Raw genomic sequence first — 23,045 nt, forward strand, 5'->3', positions numbered from 1 at the left:
AGACCAGGAGACGTACACAAACGTACATAAAAAATCTATGTCTCAGTATACACACACACACACACACACACACACACACACACACACACACACACACACACACACACACACACACACACAGTCACTCAGGGCTGTCCTTTAATCCCATTGGCTAATTAAGGACGAATGGGCGGAGCTTCAATCTCTCCACCAATCACGTGCCATCTTTTAATTGCTTCACCAATTAGGACTCAGTTTACAATCCTAGTCTTTCATTTCTTTTTATTCACCCTTTTTTTCCAGCGTTCCCTCTCTCCTACACTCTTTTAGGGCAGACAGTTAAGGAGTAACACAGATATGAATTAAGTGATATCGACAGCTTTTAAAATGGCGAGCTTCTTGTGAGAGGAGAAAGGATAGTGAAGAAAGAGAGAAAGGAAGAAAGGAGTAGGGAAAAGGAGGGATGGGATGCGTATGGAGTGTCTTAAAGGTCATATATAGATGAGGAAGGAGAAAAGTGAATGATATAGAGAAGAATGAGAGGAGGGATGAAAAAAAATAATTACTACAGAAATTGGGAGACAGAATAGACAGAGAGAGAGAGAGGTAGAGGGAGGAGTGGATTTGAAGACGTAAATAGAGGGACCTTTAAACAAGAGTGTGATTAAAGGGACGTGTCACTTCCTATCAAAACTGCCTCGGTGACCTTGACGGGAATGTAACCAGACACTTGTACGCCTTTTAGTATTGTGGATTTAAAGAACTACACGTCTTGTCTTGTTTTTAAGCTTGATTTCACTCCTGTCCGCTTGTCCTGTGTCACCCTTCCGTCCCTGCCACTGTTGTATGAGTTAACATGTATAGGTCTCGCTGTTTTACCTGTATGAAATTAAATGCACATCCTCTGTCTTGTCTATTGATGTGGTGATGTTCCCTGTCTTGTGTGTTGATGTGGTGATGTTCTCTCTCTTGTCTGTTGATGTGGTGATGTCTTTGTCTTATCATTCTGAAGGTTTGTGTGTATTTTTCTGTGTTGTTTTACTGCAAAATTTCCGAGTTTTGTCTGTTTTTAATCAATGTGAGAATACGTCTTTTGTCTTGCTTGCAAATGTGAAGTTAGTTTTTTTTTTCTCTTAAGTTTATAAAGGTTAGTATTTTCCCCTAAAGTTTATAAACGTTAGTAATTAATATCCTGCAAAGTTATTATGAGGATTAATGGACGTTTTTTTTTTTCTGTCTAGTCTTGAAATGTGGGAGTTGGTCATAAAACATAAGGGAACTCTTGTCTTGTAAAGATTATTAATACGAAAGTTAATGTGAGTCAGTTTAACCAATATAAATAATAATAAACGTTCTTCTGCCTGGTTTCTTCTTTTTTATAACAGAAATAGACACTTAAGGATCATTTTCACTTGCTTTATTCAACAAATTTCACTCTGTATGCCACAACTTCACATATTGTACTGCTGTATAATTAAATTACTATTCATTAACATTATTAATTTTTCACAGGTGAGAAACGCCAGATGAACGTGAGAAATCCGCTCTACACTCCAGGTATAGTAGTAGTAGCAGTAGTAGTAGTAGTTGTAGTAGTAGTAGTAGTAGTAGTAGTAATACCAGGCATTACCTATGAATTATTAATGTGCCACAAGGAATTTACCGCGAGCTGATAAGTCTTTTTTTTTCTCTCTTTTTGCTGTGCTGTGGAGGAGAAACAAGATAAGACGATAAGGAGGAACAGGAGGAGGAGGAGGAGGAGGACGAAGAGGAGGAGGACGAGGAGGAGGAGGAGGAGACGAAGGAGGAAAAGTAGGAAAGCGAGAAGATATAGGATGTACTGGAGGAAGAAAAGAATGACAAGTAGAGAGAGGAGGAGAGAGAAGAAAGAGATGAAAGCACTAAATGAAAGAACGAGAATGAGAGAAGAGGAAGAAAATATACAGTAGGATACAAAAGAAAGGAGAAGGAGAAGGAGGAGGAGAAGGAGGAGGAGACGGATGTGGAGGAGGAGTAGGAGAAAGACGAGAACGAGAGGGTGGAGTAGGCGGACAAGGAGGTGGAGGAGGAGGAGGAGGAGGAGGAAGAACAAGAAAAAGAAGAAGAGAGGCGTGCCTTCAGTCGCTTTGCTTGAACAAATGAACAATGTCAAAGATTAAATTGTTGCAACAAGTGATGGGAGACGCAGCGATGTTATCTGATGCCAAGCGAATTAAAAAGTGGCTACCATGAGTTACTACGCGGCTTATTTATTCCTCCATTTCATCATTTATTCCTCCTTCTTGTTTTATTTCGTCTCCCTGTCTTGTTACCTTCCATATCCTCCTGGTGTGTTTCAAAATGGCAACATATCATGATTTCCTTTTTTTTTTTTTTATTTTCTTTGCATTTGTTTATCTTTTGTTGTATTTCGTTCCTCTGCTTTGTTATCTTAGTAATTTTTGTGATATGTTTGAAGTTTATCACCATATAACAAATTCTTCTATCTACTTTTTATTATTTCTTCATCTTTTTGCTTTTGTTTCTGTGGAATTTATTTTTCTTACAATTCTTTCTCATGTTTTCTTTCTTTTTTTTTCTTTTATTTTTAGTTTGGTAATTTATTTCATTATTTTGTTCCACTCGTTCATCCTGTTGTTGCTTCCATGTTCTTAATATCGTCCATTTCAGACTTAATGCAGTTAGAGTCATTATAAAACTATATTTAAAGCATTTTATTTATTTATTTATTAGTTTATTTCCATTGTCTCATTTCATTTTTTTTTTTTTTCATTTCTTTAAAGTATATTTTTATTATTACGTGTTAACTCCAGATAATCTTGCTTGGTGTTTTCATGCTTTTTCATCCTGGTTTTAATTAATTACATCATGTTTCATTGTGGCGAAAGAAAATATATCAACAAATTTCTATCTACCTTTCTCTTAAAAAAAAAAAAAAAAAAAAACTGACCATCATTCTTTTCCTATACTTGTACCTAAAGTTGTGTCTAGAAACCACATCTTTCTTTTCTCTATTTGGTCAATTAATTCACGATTGTTCTTTTTCTATTCCTAAACTTTCATTCTTAATCGATTTAATTCTCTTTCCTCTTTCAAATAACTCATTACGCTTGTTTTAATTGCTGGTATTGCTATTTTGAGAGTCCGAGTGAGAAATAACGCACGTCCGATCCCTCTCTGACTCTGAATAACACTGATTCCCTTGGGTGATGACAGCGTGGAAAAGCCGCGGTGATTGGCTGCCCTGGACGAGAGGGGCGTTGCTTCCTTGCCTTAATGATTGAAATATTGAGATTAAACTATTTCCATTTAGCAAAGGATGTTCCCGCTTGTTGCTAGTGGTGGGTGTTGTTGTTATTGTTGTTGGTGTTGTTATTGATGTTGGTGTTGTTATTATTGTTGTTGTTGTTGGTGGTGGTGGTGGTGATCTTGTTAGAAGCAGTGATGTTGTTAGTGGTAATTGTTGTATTATTGTGTTGTTGTTGTTGTTGTTGTTGTTGTGGTGGTGGTGGTGGTGGTGGTGGTGGTGGCGCTGCTGCTGCTGCTGCTGCTGGTAGGAGTGCTATGCATAAATAAACTCGGGTGTTCAGGCCATTAAGTCTTAACGCGCACAGTAGCACCAGCTGAATACAAAACACCATTCACAATTCCGCCTGTCTATCTGCAAGCACAGTCATTTTTTCCCTCGCCTTTCCATCCTGCAGCACAACAGGAAAAACAGGAAAACTAATTTAAATATCACAATACCAATCCTTTCATATCATACAATCGTACGTGTTCATTTATTTACTTCTTTTTTAGATTAGTTTGTATACTACTGTTGTTTTATGTACAGTTCAAAGGATCTTTGTTCTTATTTCATATTAAAAATTTGTGTGTTTGGTAATGGAAAGCGAAACGTCATATTGTGTTATTGCGGAAAATAAGTAAACCAAACTGCTCTTTTACCAAACTACACTTAAGATTTCTAAACCAGTGTATACACTCTCAATAATGCAGGGAAAAAACATTGATCTTTTTTTTATATCGTTAATCAATTTTGAACGTGTTAAGAAAGTAAAAAAAAAAATCCTCTAATACAAGTATATTTGATGCTTTGTAGGAGTGAAATTTAGGAAGTTATTTTCCTTGAGTTTCAAACTAAGCAAGAAATATGTAATTGTAAGAAAAAAATATATTTATCCTGTCCGTTCTATGGTATGCTTTAAAACATCGAAATTAATGAAATTTTCTTGGTAACATCAAAATAAGTGAAGTAGGTAGAGAAAAAAACAAGAAAAAAACAAGAGCAAGAACAAAAACAAATAGAATGAGAAAAAAGAACAAGAAATGATATTAATTTCGAACTTACATACCGAATTTTAAAAGAAAAAGAAAATAAAAGAATAAAAAAGAGCACGTTCCTTCTTATCGCTGCACCAATCAGACGCATCCAGTGATCATCTGTACACTGAGGAGTGGCTGTGATTGGCTAGCGTGCGTGCGGGTGTGCGCGTGGCGGCGGTGACGTCATACTGTGGCTGTCAATATTTCAGCCGTGTCAACACAAAGTTTCCTGAAGGGGCGCGTCAAGGGCACCGCGCCTCAGAGTGATGGCACCAGGAAAACCTGCCACGTGATTGGTGAGGCTGGTGGCAGTGGCGGTGGTGGTGGTGATGGTGATGATAATGGTGTGGTGGTGGTGATTGTGGTAATGGTGGTGAGGTGATGGTGTTGTGGTGTGGTTGTGATAATGGTGGTGGTGATAAGGTGGTTAGGTTAGGTTAGGTGGTGGTGGTGATGGTGATGATGGTGGTGGTGATAATGGTGGTGGTGGTGGTTGTGATAATGGTGGTGTTGTGGAAGTGGTGTGGTGGTGTGGTTGTGATAATGGTGGTGGTGGTGGTGGTCAGGTGGTTAGGTTAGGTTAGGTTAGGTGATGGTGGTGGTGATAATGGTGGTAGTGGTGAGGTGGTGGTGTGGTGGTGTGGTTGTGATAATGGTGGTGGCGATACGTGGTAATGATAGTAACAATGAGAAAAAAAAATAGTAACAAAAACGACAACAGCATTAATAAAAATAACACTTTCACTAGTACCAGAACGAATTTTGCCTTTAGTAACTGTAATAATGATTCTGCACCAGTAGTAGTAGTAGTAGTAGTAGTAGTAGTAGCTCCACTAGTAGTAGTAGTAGTAGTAGTAGTAGTAATGAAAAGTAGTGATTTCTTGTTTTACGTTTTCACTTTATTTTTTCTTATTGTTTAATTTCAGTGTATCGTATTGGAATTTCATCAAGTTATTCATAAGATTAGGTAAACGGATACATGTCTAATTTTTTTTTTTTTTTCAGTTTCGCGTGTTTATATTTCAATATCAAAATTTTTGTTCTAATATTTGCTACCTTTCTCGTGTCTCTTCTCATTCTCTCTTTTCTTTGTTTGAATTCCCATTTATATCTACGACTTTTTAACAATATCATTTCTATTCTGCAGTCTGTCTTCATTTCCATTTATTTTACCTATTCTCATTTCTTTCATTCTATCATAACTGCTTTCATACATTTCTTCTCCATCTATTCTCTTTTTTTTTATTCTCATTTCATCGTTATCACCTCTTTATTCCTGTCCCAGTTCTTACTTTTATTATGGCATCCTTCACCCACCACCACCACTACCACCACCACTACCACTACCACCAGACGCAAAATACTAGACATGAAATCCATAACATCTAAAATATCGCTCTCATCAGCTGTATACAACCATAAGAATAACCCTCAGTGACCCCTGGTGACCTCACAGCCCCGCCCTGACCTTGCCAATAGCAGAGGCACGGAAGTGGAGGAGAGGAGAGAAAAGGGAAAAGAAAGTGAACAAGAATCAATAAGAGAATAAAAGGTTGGTGAATCTTGTTTGCATCGAGAGAAAAGAAAATGAAAAATAGAATAAGTAGGAAGAGGAGCTTAAAAAGACGCAAGATATCTCATAAAATAGAAAAAAGTAAGATTGATGAAAGATTGGAAGAATACCTTAAAAAAAAATCACGTATTTAGTGAAAGAAATGCTGAAAAATATGTTCCCTCAGTGCTTGTTTACATCAAAAGAGAAGAAAAGAGAATATGGGAAAAAAAGACGAAGGCAAAAATATTAGAGTCCATAACCCTGTCTACATAAAAAAAAAAAAAAAGGAAACAATTATGAAAAGAGAAAGGGAAAAAAATTCTTGTTTACATGTATATAGGAAAAGATGGGAAAAATAAGAAAAAGACGAAGAAAAAATATATCTTATTTGGAGGAAAACAACAAAAGATGCGTAGAAAAGAAAAGTATAAAAAAAGGTACTACATTTTCATTTCCTTGTTTACATTGAAACCGAAGAACAAGAGACGCCAGGAAAAAAGAATAATGTAAAAAAAAAGAACAAGGTCACGGATGCTTGCAAGATAAGACGGAAAGAAGAGGAAGGTTACAACACAAGAAAGAAAAAAACTCGTATCCAGTGTAAGAAATAATGAAAACGTTGCCTCATATCCTTGTTTACACCAGACACTCATTTCTCCAGCCGTCCATTGCATAAGTAAGTGGAACAGTGATGGACGCGCCGAATAACGTGTGTGATATTTACTTCTCCCTCTTGAGGACTCCAGGACGCCCCTCCCTGCCGCTCAGTATTCATGGCGCCCTCTCAGGAATATTGCTCTTCACTCTTCGTAATAGCTGAAATTGGCTGGAGTCGTTGTCTTGTCTTCGTTCTATTTCGTTCAGCTCTTTTCTCCAGTTTTTTTTCTTCTTTTCCTTTTTTTCGTTTTTCAAGTTCTTTTTGTTAATTAATGGGGATTTTTTTTTTGTATTTTTGTGTGTTGTTTACCTGAATTTCTTAGTGTTTTCCGTATCGATCCATTTTTTTTCCTATTTTTCTTTCGTTTTCCTTTTGGTTGCGTCTTTCCTTTTTTCTTCGATGCTTTTGTACCTCCCACGTAAAAGTTGTTGTACGTACATCCTCAGTTTTCACTCCATTTCGTTCAATTATCCAGTTTTTCCCGTCATCGTTTCGTTTTCTTTCGTGTTTTGGTTCAGATTTTCACTTTCTCTTAATCCTTTTACCTTCAGTGTGTTGTGCCGTACATTACTTTTCGTTTTTCCACTTCATTTCAATCACTTTTCCTTTCTTTTCCCACTTTTCGTTTACCATGGAAGTGTGAGTGCGTGTCTGTGTTTTTTTTCTCTCCAGGCAATATCGTACCTCCCGCGAGTATATTGTCGTACGTACACCTTCGTTAGCGTTGGTGTGTTGTGCGTGTGTGTCTGTATGTATAAACCAACAGCGATCTATGTGTGTATCTGTCATGTCCGTCTCTTCTTGTCCATATTTCTTCATGTCTGTCCATTTTCCTCCTTCATTTTCACTGCTCTTCATCTTCATCATCTTTTTAGTCTCATTTTTATGTGGTGTAATCATGTTTTTATCGCCTTCTCTCTTATCTCTATGTTTATTTCCATCTCTCTATCTTCCTTGATTCCCCAGTTGTTGTTGTTGTTTTTTATACTTCGCATCTTCATTTTGTTTCACTTTGCATCGCGTCATCATTTTCTTTCCTCGCCGTTTCTTTTCTTAGTTTCTTATCGTTCGGAGGCAGCAACTTAACATGCCTGGTTTTCCTTCTCTCGCCTCCTCCTCCTCCTCTTTCTCCTCCTCCTCCTCCTCCTCCTTCTGGGCAGCAAGACATGAGAAGAGATGCTGTAAGACTCAACTCCCTTCCAAGTCTCCATCGCTCTTGCTGTTTATCACGCACCCGGCTAATCTCAACTTCATGTCTGACTTAAGCGTTCATTTTCAGCCCCACGTAAAACTTAAAGCCTCAAGACGAGCGCCGCGTGTCCGATACAAGAGTGGAGTGTGTGTATCGGTCGTTCGCTCGCTTAAATCGTTAAGTCAACGTTTTATTCCTTGCGTTACGTCCGATAAATGCGTTTAATCCAAGCCTTGTGTCCGATTTAAGCTTCTCTCGTAAGTCTCTTGTCGAAATTGAGCTTCTTTTTAATGCGCGGCGTTTAGTGGATGCATTCAACTCCCGCATCGCTCCGTCTCTCCATCTCCGTCTCTTTCTTTCTTGCCCACCGCTGTCTCCTCTTCTTCTGTCCGTCTCGTCTCTTGCAGCCAAACAATGGAGGTTGTAAAGTTACTCTGGTGTTTTTCTTTCGTCAGCGGCATCCCGGATTTTGGTTTTGTCAAGATTGAAGCGTCTTGATCTTTGTTTGCTTTTGTTTTGTTAGTTTGTTACTTTTTTTTATGCCAGGGTGTGTTTGCGTGTGTCTCTTTCCATCTCTTTAAATCTCAAGAAAATTTTGGTTTCGGTAAGATTCCTTTTTTTTTAAGCACTCTCTCTCTCTCTCTCTCTCTCTCTCTCTCTCTCTCTCTCTCTCTCTCTCTCTCTCTCTCTCTCTCTCTCTCTCTCTCTCTCTCTCTCTCTCTCTAAATCCCTGAAATTAGGTGATTTTGTAGCTCTCCTCACTTACAATACAGGTTCAGAATGCTCCTCTGGTATATTTTTTATCTCTATTGTTGAGACTGAAACATCTTCATCGCGCCTTTTGTTGTCAGATCCTCGTGTCCATAAAGTCCCTGGCGAAAATGCGGTTTTAGTAAATAACTCCACTTTCAATACGGACGAATGAGGCTAATTTTGCATAAAGCACAGGTGAGAATGTGTGTTAATTACTTACCTATTAATCAGACTGGATATTAAAAAAAAAGGCATGTATTGTGGTGGCTGTTACTCATTGCTTCCATTTATTATCTGTGTGGGTGACTTGAGATACCACGTAATGTAAAGTAGAGAGGACTGTGGGTTCGTTACTCGTCTATAAATAAAAATGAGAAGAAAATGGGAAGATTCATCGCTTTTTTAACACTTTTGGATTACTTTCCGGTAGTAATAAATAAGAGAGGCAAGAATGTCTCCTAATTTACGCGCTTTGAATATGAAGAAAATTATAAAGGATATAAAAAAATCCTGATGGTTTGTAAATATAGCGACATCAATTTCAACACAGATATATTAAGAAGTTAAATACAACGAAAGGAGAGAATGTTTGTTAATTGATGATCAGTGGAAATACAGCTGATAAAAACGAGATACCAGGCATTGTAAATTTTCAAGGTGATGTAAGAGAGAGAGAGAGAGAGAGAGAGAGAGAGAGAAATAAAAGCACCATTAGTTACGTGCAAATACAATATGGCAGATGAAGAAAATATAAACAAGCCATTTTTTTTTTTTTTTTATCCAGTGTTTTTTGTAATGAAATTCCAGGTTTTTTTTTTTTTTTTTGCCAAAGAGAACGAAGAACAATGCAAATGAAGTCAGTGTGTGAGATGGATGGAGTTGTACAATAATAAGTGTTGATCTGTTGTTTCTTCCTGCATGTTTTGTTTTGTTTTTTTCTCTCAGCCAGGTTAGCATTGCAATTTTTTTTTTTTTTTTTAATTTGTCGTTTCAGTGTCGGTCATATTTTCGTCATTTTTTCGCTTACTAAAAATGCAAAGTTTAAATAAATTCTGTAATCTGAAATTCTTATCACAAGTGTACATAAAAGTAGAGTTTATTTTTATTATTACTATTATTTATTCATCCACTTAGATATTTACTTCCTTGTTCATTTATATTTGTACTTATTATAAATTCATTCATTCATTCATTTATCTTAATACAAGAAGTGACACTAGTAACTGATGAAATTCTTGTGTTTCTTTTCGTTTTGAAATTTCATCTATTTACGTATTTACTGTTTTTATAGTGAAGAAAGTGGCAAAGACTGGCCTTTAAATAACTTCACTAAAGTCAACTAATCAAATTGAAGAAAACCTTTCCCAGATCCGCCCCTCGAAAAAAAAAAAAAGCAAAACTTCATGGAAACAAGCTAAACCCGACAAGCCTTCACAGAACCAAATCAAGCCCAACAAAGCCTCTCTAAACCAAGTGAAACCAAGCAGACATCGCAGAACCAAGACAAACCCAGCAAAACTCACAAAAACCCAGTCAACCTAGCAAAACCCTCTTCAGAACACACAAGCGGTCACAATCATTTTCTCCCCGCGCACGTCCCCGCCACCCTGTCAGCGCCGCTCGTCACCCACACCGCTGTAACTCCTTCAGCCGCTTCACCACGAAGATTGAAGCGACTTGGAAGCAAATTTTCAACAAAGTAATTTCAGATAGCGATGGAGGAAAAAGCGCTTTGGCTTGTCACATTATTAAGGCGCTGGGGAAAAATAATACACAGTAGAATGTAAGTTGTAAAGTAACGAGAAATTAATTGTTGGCACTTCCTCATTATGTGTAGTGCTCGAGAGTTGTGGTTGAGTGGGATATGGTTAAAGTGGTGAGCCGAGAATGGAAATAAGGTAAAAAATATCTAAAATGAATGAATAAATGTAAGGGATTAAAAAAAAGAGAAAAGTTAAGAAAAAAAAAACTGTAGGAGAATGGAAATAAGGGGAAAAAATACCTAAAAAGAATAAATAAGGGTGAGAGACTAAAAAAAAAAAGAGAAAAGTTAAGAAAACAGAAGTAAAAACTGTAGGAGATAGTTAAATGTCACATTGATAAGGAAAACAAGGAGGAAATTAAAAGAAGAAAGATAAGAAAAGAAAAAAAGGTTAGAGAAAATAAAGCACTTAAGTTACGACAATGGATGTGAGGAAAAAAGTACAGATAAATTCCTCATTCTGAAGGGAAAAAAGAATACAAAAAAAACATTGTTCTCTCTCTCTCTCTCTCTCTCTCTCTCTCTCTCTCTCTCTCTCTCTCTCTCTCTCTCTCTCTCTCTCTCTCTCTCTCTCTCTCTCTCTCTCTCTCTCTCGTTATGGTGTAGGTTTATATAAATTCATTTGGAGAATTAAAACCTACACTATAAAGAAATTAAGAAAACTATGTACAAAGGAAAAGAAGGAAGAAAATCAACCCATGAGCCGCTAAAAAGAACACACACTGAAAGGAAATAAAAAGAAAAGTATAAAGAAAAAAAATCATTAAACTTTCCAAGCGACAGAAAAGTACGAAGAAATACTTATGTTCCAGTTAAAGAAAAAAAAAGTAAAAGTGAATAACATAAACAACATAAACACAAGAATCCAAGCCAAGAAAAACTAACAGCATCAAATCACAGCAAACAAAACACCTTTATTCCCTTACAACACCTCTCTCTCTCTCTTAACAAACCCAGCACCAATGTCTCCTTACCGCGTGCTAGCATCAACTTACATACTCTCAAACACTTCCACACCACACACCCCTTCACTCAGAAAGCTCTAGTTAAAAATACACTCGTTTTTAAGTCCATTTTAACGAATCTAGTGCCTGAAAACAACACATCTACACGCTGTACACTAAAAAAACACTGCAAGCATCAATATACACACATACTCTCAAACACTTCCACACCACACACCCCTTCACTCAGAAAGCTCTAGTTAAAAATACACTCGTTTTTAAGTCCATTTTAACGAATCTAGTGACTGAAAACAACACATCTACACGCTGTACACTAAAAAACACTGGAGAGAACACGGCTAATCATCTCTGTGGTCTTTCAAAATAGTCGTAATGAAGGAGCAAGGCATTTCAGTAAAGGGTCTGTGTGTTACAAGATCTCTCGCCTTCCTGACCCTCCCAGCCGTGCCCAGGTAGAAGTGATCACCTGGGCTCCCTCTTCAGGTAATGCCGGGCAGCTGCAGGTAAGTAATTAGACAGCGTGAGGCGTTTAGCTGATGTGGCAATGAAGGTTATGCTTGAATTGTTGAGTTGAGGGGTATGCAAATGAGAGGGTAGAGAGAGAGGTGGGGAATGGACAGGTGGAGGAGGAGAGGGGGTACAATGGGTGGAGAGAGAGAGAGAGAGAGAGAGAGAGAGAGAGAGAGAGAGAGAGAGAGAGAGAGAGAGAGAGAAAGAGAGGATTAATGATGAAATAAGTTAGATCATTATAAAAGAAAAGGTTGTTTATTGAAAATGGGAGAGAGGATAGGGAGAGAGAGAGAGAGAGAGAGAGAGAGAGAGAGAGAGAGAGAGAGAGAGAGAGAGAACAAGAAAAGAAGTATAGAAAAAATCAATTGTAGATACAAAACTCTCTCTCTCTCTCTCTCTCTCTCTCTCTCTCTCTCTCTCTCTCTCTCTCTCTCTCTCTCTCTCTCTCTCTCTCTCTCTCTCTCTCTAAACACACCATCTACCTTCTCTTAACAGTCTCTCATTACATTCCATTAACAAGATCCCGCCCCATTAAGGTGAGGTCTGCAAAGGTGAGGGGGAAGGAGAGGGGGAGGGGAGGAGGAAGGGGAAGGGGGAGGTCACCTGAAATTTGTGGTGATTAGGAGAGTCAATGGTTAAAAGGATGATTAAAAGATGGCGGGAGGTTGATGATGATGCGTGGCAGTCAGTCATTTGAAGATGCGATTGTGTTGATGGCTGTAATGTGTGTGTGTGTGTGTGTGTGTGTATGTGTGTGTATTTTCATGTAGGATTTTCTATTTTCTATTCATTTTCTTTTTTCTTTTACGTTTCCTTTCTTTTCTTCTTCCCTTCTTGCATCTTCACTTTCATCTTTTGTTACTTTTATTACTACCATTCATCTCCGTCTCTTCTGAATACAGCCACCATTTTTCTTCACCTTTCTACTAATTCTTGTATTCAATTCGCTAATCTTTTATTTTCTTCCATTACCGTTCATTTTTCTTTCTTTTATTGTTTTTATTTCACTTTATCTTGCTTTTGTTCTTTCATACTCTTCGATTTCCTTTATTCCTTCTCATCAATTTTCTCCTCGTTTATCGCCTCCTCTTCCTCCTCCTCCTCCTTTTCTCCTTCTCATTCCTCGTCTTCCATCTGTTCTAACACTTTCGACTTCTTGAATTTCCTTTAACCCTCCTCCACCTCCTCCTCCTCCGCCTCATCGTGACGTGGTATTTAAAGTCTACCTGAAGAGTGCAAGAGGCGCCGGGGAAGAGCCAGCCTCCTCCCCTCAAGGACCAGTAAGGGGCACTTAATTAATCTGAGAGAGACAGAAAACGGGGTTGAGAAGCTGGGCGCGTTGGTCCGTCTCCCGAGGCACACCTGAGACTGCTAATTATACGTGGACGCTGCGCACAGGTAGAATTAAAGGCGCGGTGGTGGTGGTGGTGGTGGGTTTGTGGTGGTGGTGGTATACCTGGCCTGGTCTTGTGTTGTTGTTGTTGTTGTTGTTTCTTTCTTAGTTTTCATTTGTATTGTGTTTGATTTCATTTTTTTTTTTTTTAGTTCGTTTTGAATTACGTGTGTTTTTAAGGGTTTATTATTATTATTAATATTATTATTATTATTATTACTATTATTATCATTACTACTACTACTACTACTACTACTACTACTACTACTACTACTATTGTTCTTATTTTTCTAATTATTATTTGTCTTATTGTTTTTGGTGTGTTGTTACCCGTTTTTTTGTTTTTTTGTTTGTTTTTTATCATATCCGATTGTTATTCTCTCTCTCTCTCTCTCTCTCTCTCTCTCTCTCTCTCTCTCTCTCTCTCTTTCTTTCGAATCACTATGCATCGAGAATGTGGTGAATTGATTTTCTGACTCTCTCTCTCTCTCTCTCTCTCTCTCTCTCTCTCTCTCTCTCTCTCTCTCTCTCTTGCCTGTAAGTGTCTCTTTTTGCTCTCCCTCGACGTTTAAGAAAGAGAAGTGGGAAAAAAAAAAAGAGATAGGAAAAGATAGCAATTTGCATGGAAAATAAAACGTTTGGGGAGGAAATGATGAAGGAAAAGTATGATGATTTTGACGCGTGGAACAGAGTGAAGGAAGAGAGCGAAGGAGGAGGTGAAGGAAATGATAAAGCTGTAGAATGGCGAAATGAGAAATAGAGGTCGAGTTTTTTCTTTTTTTTTTCCCGTCATGGTGGATGATGTGAAGTGTAAAAGAGAGAGAGAGAGAGAGAGAGAGAGAGAGAGAGAGAGAGAGAGGAGGAAAGGAAAGGAAAGGACGAAAAAAAGTTAAACCAAAAAGAATAAATGAAGGAAAATATTGAATAATGAAAGAAGTTGAAAGGAAAAGAAATGAAACCTGAAAGAAAACGATAAATTAACTAGGATTTTCAACATTAAATTAAATCAAGTAAAAAAAAAATGACGAAGAAGAAACGGAAGGAAATACAGGTAAATAAGAAATGAAAGAAGGAAACTAAAGGAAAGAGTAATGAACAGCCGAAAAGAAAGTAAGACATAAAGAAAGAGAAAATTCAAAATAACGAGCTGTAAGAATGAAGGAACCAAGATATCAGGAAGGACAAAATGAAAAATGAAATAATGATAAAAAGAATCGACGATAAATATGTACAAGAAGAAAAAAAAAGAAAAAAGAGGAATTGGGAGGAATCTGAATTATTGAAATCAGATCAGACTGGAAGATAAGTAAAGAAAAAGTGAATATAAAACATAGGAAGAAAAGAAAGAGATTGATAAATGGATTGAAGGAAGATAAGGTATGACAGAGAAAGGGATTAAGAGTAATTTGAATAGATAACGAGCGTAAGAAAAAAAAATGGAAAAAAAAGTATTAATTGATAAGAAAAACACTGAACAAAGAGAAGTAGATAGATATAGATAAGAAAACAAACATTTACAAGATATAATGCGTATAGAAGATGTGCAATAAAGACAAGAAATTGAAGTGGAAATAAGATACAAAAGAAAACTTGATAATGGAGCAAAACAAAGCAACAATAAGTGCCATTTAGAATAACACCAGGAAATGAAATACGAATGATAATTGAAGGAAGAGAAGGTATAAGAGAGAAATGGATTAAAAGTCATTTGAATAGATAATAAGCGTAAGAAGGATAATGAAAAAAGTATTAATTGATAAGAAAATAATTGAAGAAAGAGGAGTAGATTGATATAAATAGAAAAAAAAAAACGAACATTTACAAGCGCGTATAGATGTGCAATAAAGACAAGAAATAAAAGTGGAAATAAGATACAAAACAAAGCTTGATAATTAGGAACAAAACAAAGCAGCAATAAGTGCCATTGAAAATAACACCGGGAAATGAAATACGAATGAAAACTACGAATAAAAGTCAGGAATAGAGAAGAGAGAGAACAGGATGCAGGTCAAGATAGGAAGAAAGAGTGCGTGGCAAGTGCCGATAACGAGGCGGATAAGGAAGAAACGATAAAAGGAGAAGAGATAATAAGAGAGAAACAAAGGAATCAGATGTTTGTGATGATTCAGATGAGTGACAAATGGAAAAATGGCGGATGGAGTTTTTTTTTTTCTCCTTTTTTTCCATGTTTCAATTCACAACGCACTACGCAACGGGAGAATTCTGAAAAGGCTGCAATTAGCAATCGTTCGCGTGCACGCCAAAGCGCCGACACACGCACACACGCACACACGCACCGCAAATGTGGGGAAGGTTTGATGTGATACAATTATAAACGTGCAATATGTTCCTCCTATCTTTTTTTCCCTTTTTTTTCTTATATTTCAGGTTGGGAATAGAATTAAGAAAAGAATTTAACGCTTTGGTATCTCGAAATATAAGATGAAGGAAAAATTTTGCTTCGATTCTGTTATAAACGCTGAATATTTTTCCTCTTGTTAGATTTTTTCTTCTTTTTCTTCTTTTTCTTAATCTCGGAGTTTCTCAGGTCACATCCGGGATACTCGCTGGCTGAAAGGATTTGACGTTATCTGGGAAGGTGAAATATGCTAAAAGACTTGATCTGGTGGTACTTTACACCTGCACTAGTGACCAGACTCCTCCTTTGTAAATGTGAAATCGAGGTGGAGATATTGATGATAAGAATTAAAGGAATCAAAAATTAACTCCACGTAATGAAATAAAATATCATACACCGCTGTTTTTTTTTATAAGAGTTAATATTTGTATCTATAAAGTCGAACTCAAAAATATCATACAAAACAAGAAACTTAATGAAAGCTTAACTCTAAATTTGATCCTATTTTCAGATGTCCAGTTTTGTATGTTAACGACATGGATAGAAAACATTATAAGGTGTTGAGAATTATATCTTATTACATGTATAGATTCGAATTTCGTCTTTGTTTAAGTTACAGACATGGAAGTCTTAGTGTTAGAAACGAAAAACTGTGTTACTAAAATTGTAGATTACGGAGAAGATTGACTACTGGCGGGAAGGTTAGTGTTGCCAGCCGCTGCTTGCTATGAGATTTCCAGCCTCGCGCAGACAAAGCAAGGCACATCACGCTTTGATTTCGTCCTGGAGTTGTATAGAAGATGGAAACTCTCATTGCCTCGTGACTTTTGCTTCATAACACCTGGGCAGCAGTGATAATGGTGACAGTAATGGTAATAAGAACACTATCCAACTTATTATTTTTTTCCTCTTTTTATATGAAATTGCTAAATATCGCTACTTTATCCATGTCATTTTTACCTTTCACCTTCTTCCTCTTATCATCCTCCCATCTGCTTGAATATGTACCACACACACACACACACACACACACACACACACACTAAATACACTCTTACTCACCTCAAACATCCACTATCCTTCCCTTCCTTCTCTCCTTCTCTCCCTCCTTCCCTCCCTCCCACCCTCCCTTTCTCCTCACTCTCTTCCAAACCTTCCATCACTACCCCAAGGTAATTCCAGTCCTCAACTCCACCCACCTCAGCCCTCACAACCTTCACCCTCACCCCCCTGACACACCCTCACCAACGCCCGCACCTTTACCTGTCTTTCAAGTCCCGGTAAATGTGATTGGTGCAGGTATGCCTCGCTCCGTCCCTCGTTCATTACCACACACTTGCAATTATCTCGTAAGTGATATTAGCGAGGAAATGTTAATGGCCGGTGGTGAGAGAGAGAGAGAGAGAGAGAGAGAGAGAGAGAGAGAGAGAGAGAGAGAGAGAGAGAGAGAGAGAGAGAGAGAGTGCACGGGTAAAGGTTTGAAGATCTTAAAATGTATAGTATTGATTGATTATTTGATTAATTGATTTTTTTTCAATTGACTGACTGACTGACTGACCAACTGACTGTCTGACTGACTGACCTACTTACTTATTTACTCACTAACAAATTAGCTAACTGAATGAGAATCAAACTTGTAAACTAGCCAACTGACTGGCTTACTGACTGACTAACTGGCTGACTGACCGACTAACTGGCTGACTGACTGACTAACTGGCTGACTGACTGACTAACTGACTGACTGACTGACTGATTAATATCTTTAATAGTTTTTAAAATGTTCACAAAACGTGCAAATATCGGAGAGAGAGAGAGAGAGAGAGAGAGAGAGAGAGAGAGAGAGAGAGAGAGAGAGAGAGATAAGAATGAAAGACAAAAGAAACGAAACCATGAAGAAGATAATAAATTGATGGTTCTCTAATTGTCTGTTACTAATCAAATTGCTTCTCTTATTCCAGTTTCTGATTTTCTTTCCTTCATTCATTTGTCTGGGAATGTGGAACTCAACGCAGCGCAAGGCAACGCAAGGCAACGGAGGGACCAGTGCCTTCGTCAGTTTGTTTCGTTTGGTAGCTAACTAACAAATGTAACTCGGCACTGATTGTGTTCCTTAACCACTTCAATACAGGGACACATTTTTACCTTGAGATTTCTGTACGATTAGACCATTTTATTAACATTAGGAAGGGTCTATGGAAGTCAGAAGGTTAATGGCCACAGTCTTCACTATTTAAATCCATTCAGTACTGAGACACATTTTTACCTTGAGATTTGTGTACGATTAGACCATTTTATCGACATTAGGAAGGGTCTATGGAGGTCAGAAGATTAATGGCCACAGTCTTCACTATTTAAAAACTAACTTTGGTCGCTGCTTATCGAGTGGCAGCGTACCAAGGAGAAATCGGCAGGACAACAGGGTCCATTCCACAGTGTCATTTGTAAGGTATTCAGGCAAAACGCTTCCTTTGTTGGTAAGTTTTCGAACAAATAGGAGACTGTGAAACTGGCCCCTTTATCTGGCAATTGAGTCTGGAATAGCGAAGTAAGATTTGAAGTTATAGCGTAAGGCGACAGTACATATCAAAATAGGTGTATGTATTCACCGCGATGTGTACTATTTCAGTGCATGGAATCTCTTGAAGCACCAAAAGGAAGAAAAGAGATTAAAACAACAGATATATCGTTGTCTATCCAGTGTAATATTTTGATGAAGCTGACGAAATAAAAAGAAAGAGATGATGTAGTAAAGAGTCGTAATAAAAGAATAATCACGAGAGTTGTTACGACTTTAAGATTTTGAGTAACTAAACAACTTTGGCGGTAAAAATATAACTACACACAAAAAAATATATATAAGGTTAGCATAGGACAAAAAATATTTCACGCATATATATTCGTGGGTGACTGAAATAGACTCAGTAATGGGATGTAAGTGCCAAGGCAACAGGAAGCTTTTAAAAGAAGATTAGATTAAGTAATGTATAGGGAGAACATGTGGATGCATTAGTTCGCATCTTATGAAGGAACAACCACGTATAAGCGAGATGGTTTGTTGCAGCATCCTAGACTTTCTTTCCGGTGTATATTCTTAACCACTCAATCACTTATATGTACTGAACTTCATTTTAATCAATTGAAAGAGAAGTTGTAGCAGAAGGGAGTGAGGGAATGAGGGAGGAAGGAAGGAAGGATGGAAAGGAGGGAGGGAGAGAGGGAGGAAGGAAGGGAGAAAGAAAGAAAGGAAGGAAGAAAAGAAGGAAGGAAGGAAGGAGGAGGGAGGAAAGAAGGAAGGAAGGAAGGAAGAAAAACTAGCGCTGTCATTAAGTAGTTTTGAAAGAAGATTGAATTTATAAATGGAAACGATAGGTGGAAATCCTGCAAAGTGTTGAGTTGATGTTTTATTTCCGCTTCTTTTATATTCGTGTTTTTTTTTTTTTTCTAAGTAGCAATGCAGGAAAATTTGAAAAAAAAAATGTAAGGTAGTCATAAAAAGGGGATGCGTAGGATACTTTGGAATATTTAATGAAAGTTGTGGTGAAAATTAAGTAAAATGTTGTACAGATAAAGCGTTAAATGTATTGCCCTATAGATAAAGTGTTAGATTTAAGAGTCATATTTTGGTAATTAGTTAAAAGTGCATGGAATTTTAAATGATGACTGAAGGAATGAAAAGATAAGGTAATGAGTGAGAAATGAAGGAAGAGGTAATAAATATGAAATCTTGAAGGTAAATAAAAAAAAAAATATCTGGTGTAGGTTCACGAAAATTGGAAAGAAAATAAGAAAAAAGGCGATGAAAGATTGAAAAAAAATAGAAACTCATACAAAAAAATAAATAGGAAAAATATAACAATTAGACCTTCACAATAAATAGAGAAGAAAAAAATAGAGAACACAATTAGAGAATGACAATAATAAAACACAAGAAAATAGAAAACAAGGGAAATAAGACACAAAGACGAAAAAAAAAGAGAAAAAAAGGAAAAAAAATCAAATACTAACCAAACACACAGAAAAAAAAGAAAGAAAAAAAATAAGCACGTTATCTTCCCCTCTCCTTCCTTTCCTTCTCTTCACCCTCCTCTCTCTCTCTCTCTCTCTCTCTCTTCACCTGTCGTCCTTCAATGAATGAATCTAAGGCCAAAGGTGTAGAAAGGTCAAGAGAAGGGGAAGGAAGAGGACAGGTAGAGAATGGAGGTGTAGAGAGGGAGAGAAGAGGAGGACAGGAAGAGAAGATTCATTGGATAGATAGGAAAGGGAAATAAAAGGAGGATGATAAGAAAAGAAAATTAGAAAAAAAGATAGACGGGTAGGAAATGAAAAATTGGGATAGAAAAACGAAAAAAAGGATAAAAAAAGAAGTGAAAAGGGAATAGTAAGGAAAAGAAATAAAGATAAGGGAAAGAAAAAGAAAATAGACCGGAAGGAAATGAAAAAAATGGGATAAGAAAAACGAAAGAAAGGATAAAAAAGAATTAAAAGAGGAATAGTAAGGAAAAGGAATAAAGATGAGGAAGGAAAAAAAAACATGAAAAGATAGACGTGAAAGAAAATTAAGAAAATGGGATAAGAAAAAACGAAAAAAAGGATAAAAAAAGAAGTGAAAAAGGGAATAGTAAGGAAAAGAAATAGAGGGACAAAGGGCGAAGGGGGGGGGGTCAGTGGAAGGGTGCTGAGGGGGCGTCTGGAGTCAACAAAGGGGCGCACGGGGTCCGAACAGGAGGTGCGGGGGCGTGACCTCTGTCTAATTTATCACCAAGACCCCGCTAAGGTGACGGGGCGTGGAGGGAAGGTAGTCTGTCCTGCCCCTTCCGTCTGTCTGTCTGTCTGTTAATTGGTGTTTTTATTCATTTTGTTTTTGTTTGGTTTTTATTCGTTTTTCTGTGTTTGTCTTTTTTTTAGGTTTGATATTTTTTTTTGTCAATTTTTCTTTTTCTTAGTGATTTTTTTTTTTCTTGTTTGTGATTATCTTTATCTTCTTTCTCCTTCTCATTACTGTTTTTACTTCTCTTCTTCTTCTTAGTCGTCGTCGTCCTCCTCCTCCTCCTCTTCCTCCTCCATCTCTTCCTCTTCCTTTTCCTCTTCTTCCTCCTCCTCCTCCTTCTTCTCCTCCTCCTCCTCTTATTATTATTATGATTATTATTTTTTCATTAATGTTATAACAATGATAATAAAAGTAATAATAATAATATCAAAAGTAATAATAATAATAATAATAATAATAATAATAATAATAATAGTAATAAATATTGTCATCATTTTTATGTCTTTCCTGGTCTCTCTCTCTCTCTCTCTCTCTCTCTCTCTCTCTCTCTCTCTCTCTCTCTCTCTCTCTCTCTCTCTCTCTCTCTCTCTCTCTCTCTCATCTCCTATCTCTAGTACACATATTTGTTTTTCCCTTACCAAAAATACCTGAAGAGCAAAAACCTTTTATTTACCTTTTTTTTTTTTTTTTTTTTTTTTACCTGAAAGAGTTCACGAGCAAGAACGGAATTTTTCTCTCTCTCCCCCCCTCTCTCTCTCTCTCTCTCCTCTCTCTCTCTCTCTCTCTCTCTCTCTCTCTCTCTCTCTCTCTCTCTCTCTCTCTCTCTCTCTCTCTCTCCCAAACATGTAAATCCTTCGTTCATTTATTATCGATGGAGAGATAGAGATGAGAAATCGCATCTTATTTTTCTGACCTTTTTACTTGTATGTGGGTAAGCACTGCCTTATTTCTTGTGTGTGTCGGGTGGGGTGGAGGGGGAGGGAGGAGTTAAGGAGAGATAGAAAGGGGAGGAGAGATGGGAAAGGGTAAGGGAAGGAAAGAAGGGAAGAGAGAGGGGAAGAGAAAGAGAAGTGAGTGGGGAAGAAGAAAGAAATGGGTGTTTTGTACATTTTCATTCCTTCCCTTCCTTGTCATTTTTCTCCTTTTCTTTTTTCTTTCTTTTCTTCTTTCTTCATCCTTTTCTTCTCCTCCTTCGCTTCGTCGTTCATTCTTTCTTCTTATGTATGATGCATGTAGTTTTTTTTTTCTCTTCCTCTTCTCTCTCTCCTCTTCAAATCTTTTATCTCTCTTCAGTCCTTCTCCTCTTTTCTTCTTACTATTTTTTTATATACTTTCCGTGCATGATTTATTTCTCCTTTTTTATTCTCTTTCTCTCTAAGTCATTCTCTTCGTTCTAATATTTCATTCAATTTTATTCTTTTTCTTCTTTCTACTTCTCGTCGTCATCATTGTCTTCTTTCCTCTCTCTCGTTCTCTGTGTTCCTTAGAATTCCATATTTTTTTCTTCTTTCTCCTCTTTCTCTATTCTCATCTTCCTCCGAGTCGTCCCTCCATCCTTTCTTTTCTTTCTACTTCTAGTCGTCATCATTGTCTTCTTCCTCTCCCTCGTTCTCTGTGTTCCTTAGAATTCCATATTTTTTTCTTCATTCTCCTCTTTCTTTATTCTCGTCTTCCGCCGACTCCTCCCTCCATCCATCCCTTCCCCTCCCATCCTCCTTTACACAAACACGAAAGCAGGAAAGTTTATAGTACAATGAATGTGCAAGCAAAAAGTTGGAGTATTCAGTTTTCCCCGAAGATCTTTCCCCCGTGCAGCGCTTACCGTCTAGAATATACATCTTTTCACATTAATTCCCCGGCCCATATATTGCAGTAATACCACGTCTCATCTCCTTCTTCTTCTCCCTAATGCTGCAAATTTTAAATCGATCGTGCCAGCCAACAGTTTATCTTGCTTTGAGATTATCCGCTGTGTTGTTTACCTTTACTCTCTTCCTCTCCGTCTCTCTTTTTCTCCCTCTCGCTCGCTGTCTCTCTTTCATAGTCGCTCTTCAAATATTTCTGTATTGTGAGTGTGGCGACGCGAAGACTGCCTCCAGACACTCTCTCTCTCTCTCTACTTTACCTTCCTCTCTTCTTTCTCTGTCTTCTTCTAGTTCCCCCAGCCACTCCCTCTCCTTTCTTTAACGCTTTTATCATCTTTCCCTCCGTTTCTTCTTCCTTGTTTTCTTTCTTTCTGCGTTTTTTTTCCTTCTTTTTATTCATTGGTTTTGTTTTTTTTTCTTTTGTTTTTTTCATTATTTTCTGATTGTCTCTTCCAGCCTCTCTCTCTCTCTCTCTCTCTCTCTCTCTCTCTCTCTCTCTCTCTCTCTCTCTCTCTCTCTCTCTCTCTCTCTCTCTCTCTCTCTCTCTCTCTCTCTCTCTCTCTCTCCATTAGATCAGTTGAAGCTAGGTAACGTTAGATTAAGTTTAGATTAAGTTAGGTTAGGTTAGGTTAGGTTAGGTAATCCAGTACATTGTTTAAGACTTTTTCTTTATGTATCTGGATTTTAGAATGTTATTGATATTCCACCTTTATCATCATCATTATTTGGATCCGTTTTGTATTTCCATAATATGCGTTTATCTACACCATGCTCTCTTTCTCCCCCTCTCTCCCACTCCCCTTCTCTCTCACCCACCCACACTCCTTCACACAACAGTATCAGAGCACATCCCAGTCTCTGCACCCATATATCCTCGCCTCGCATCGATAAATCACACGACAAGGGGACGAGCCAGTAGATCAGACAAGACAAACAACTTACCATCCCGCCACGGCCTTC

At 37.5% G+C, this 23,045-nt stretch overlaps 1 protein-coding gene and 1 long non-coding RNA gene across 2 annotated transcripts in view; one reads left to right on the top strand and one right to left on the bottom strand.

Moving 5' to 3' along the window:
• Positions 1-23,045, top strand: part of LOC123514345 — a 229,874-nt gene that overhangs the window by 163,481 nt on the left and 43,348 nt on the right. Inside the window, exon 3 of the long non-coding RNA XR_006677577.1 lies at positions 1,492-1,536. This is a non-coding gene — a long non-coding RNA (uncharacterized LOC123514345). The remainder of the gene's footprint in view (positions 1-1,491; positions 1,537-23,045) is intronic.
• LOC123514329 (R-spondin-1-like) overlaps positions 1-23,045 on the bottom strand; it is a 191,660-nt gene that overhangs the window by 159,796 nt on the left and 8,819 nt on the right. The window lies entirely within an intron of this gene.

The sequence above is a fragment of the Portunus trituberculatus genome, chromosome 5 (assembly GCF_017591435.1).
Source record: "Portunus trituberculatus isolate SZX2019 chromosome 5, ASM1759143v1, whole genome shotgun sequence".
NCBI classification, from domain to species: Eukaryota; Metazoa; Arthropoda; class Malacostraca; order Decapoda; family Portunidae; genus Portunus; species Portunus trituberculatus.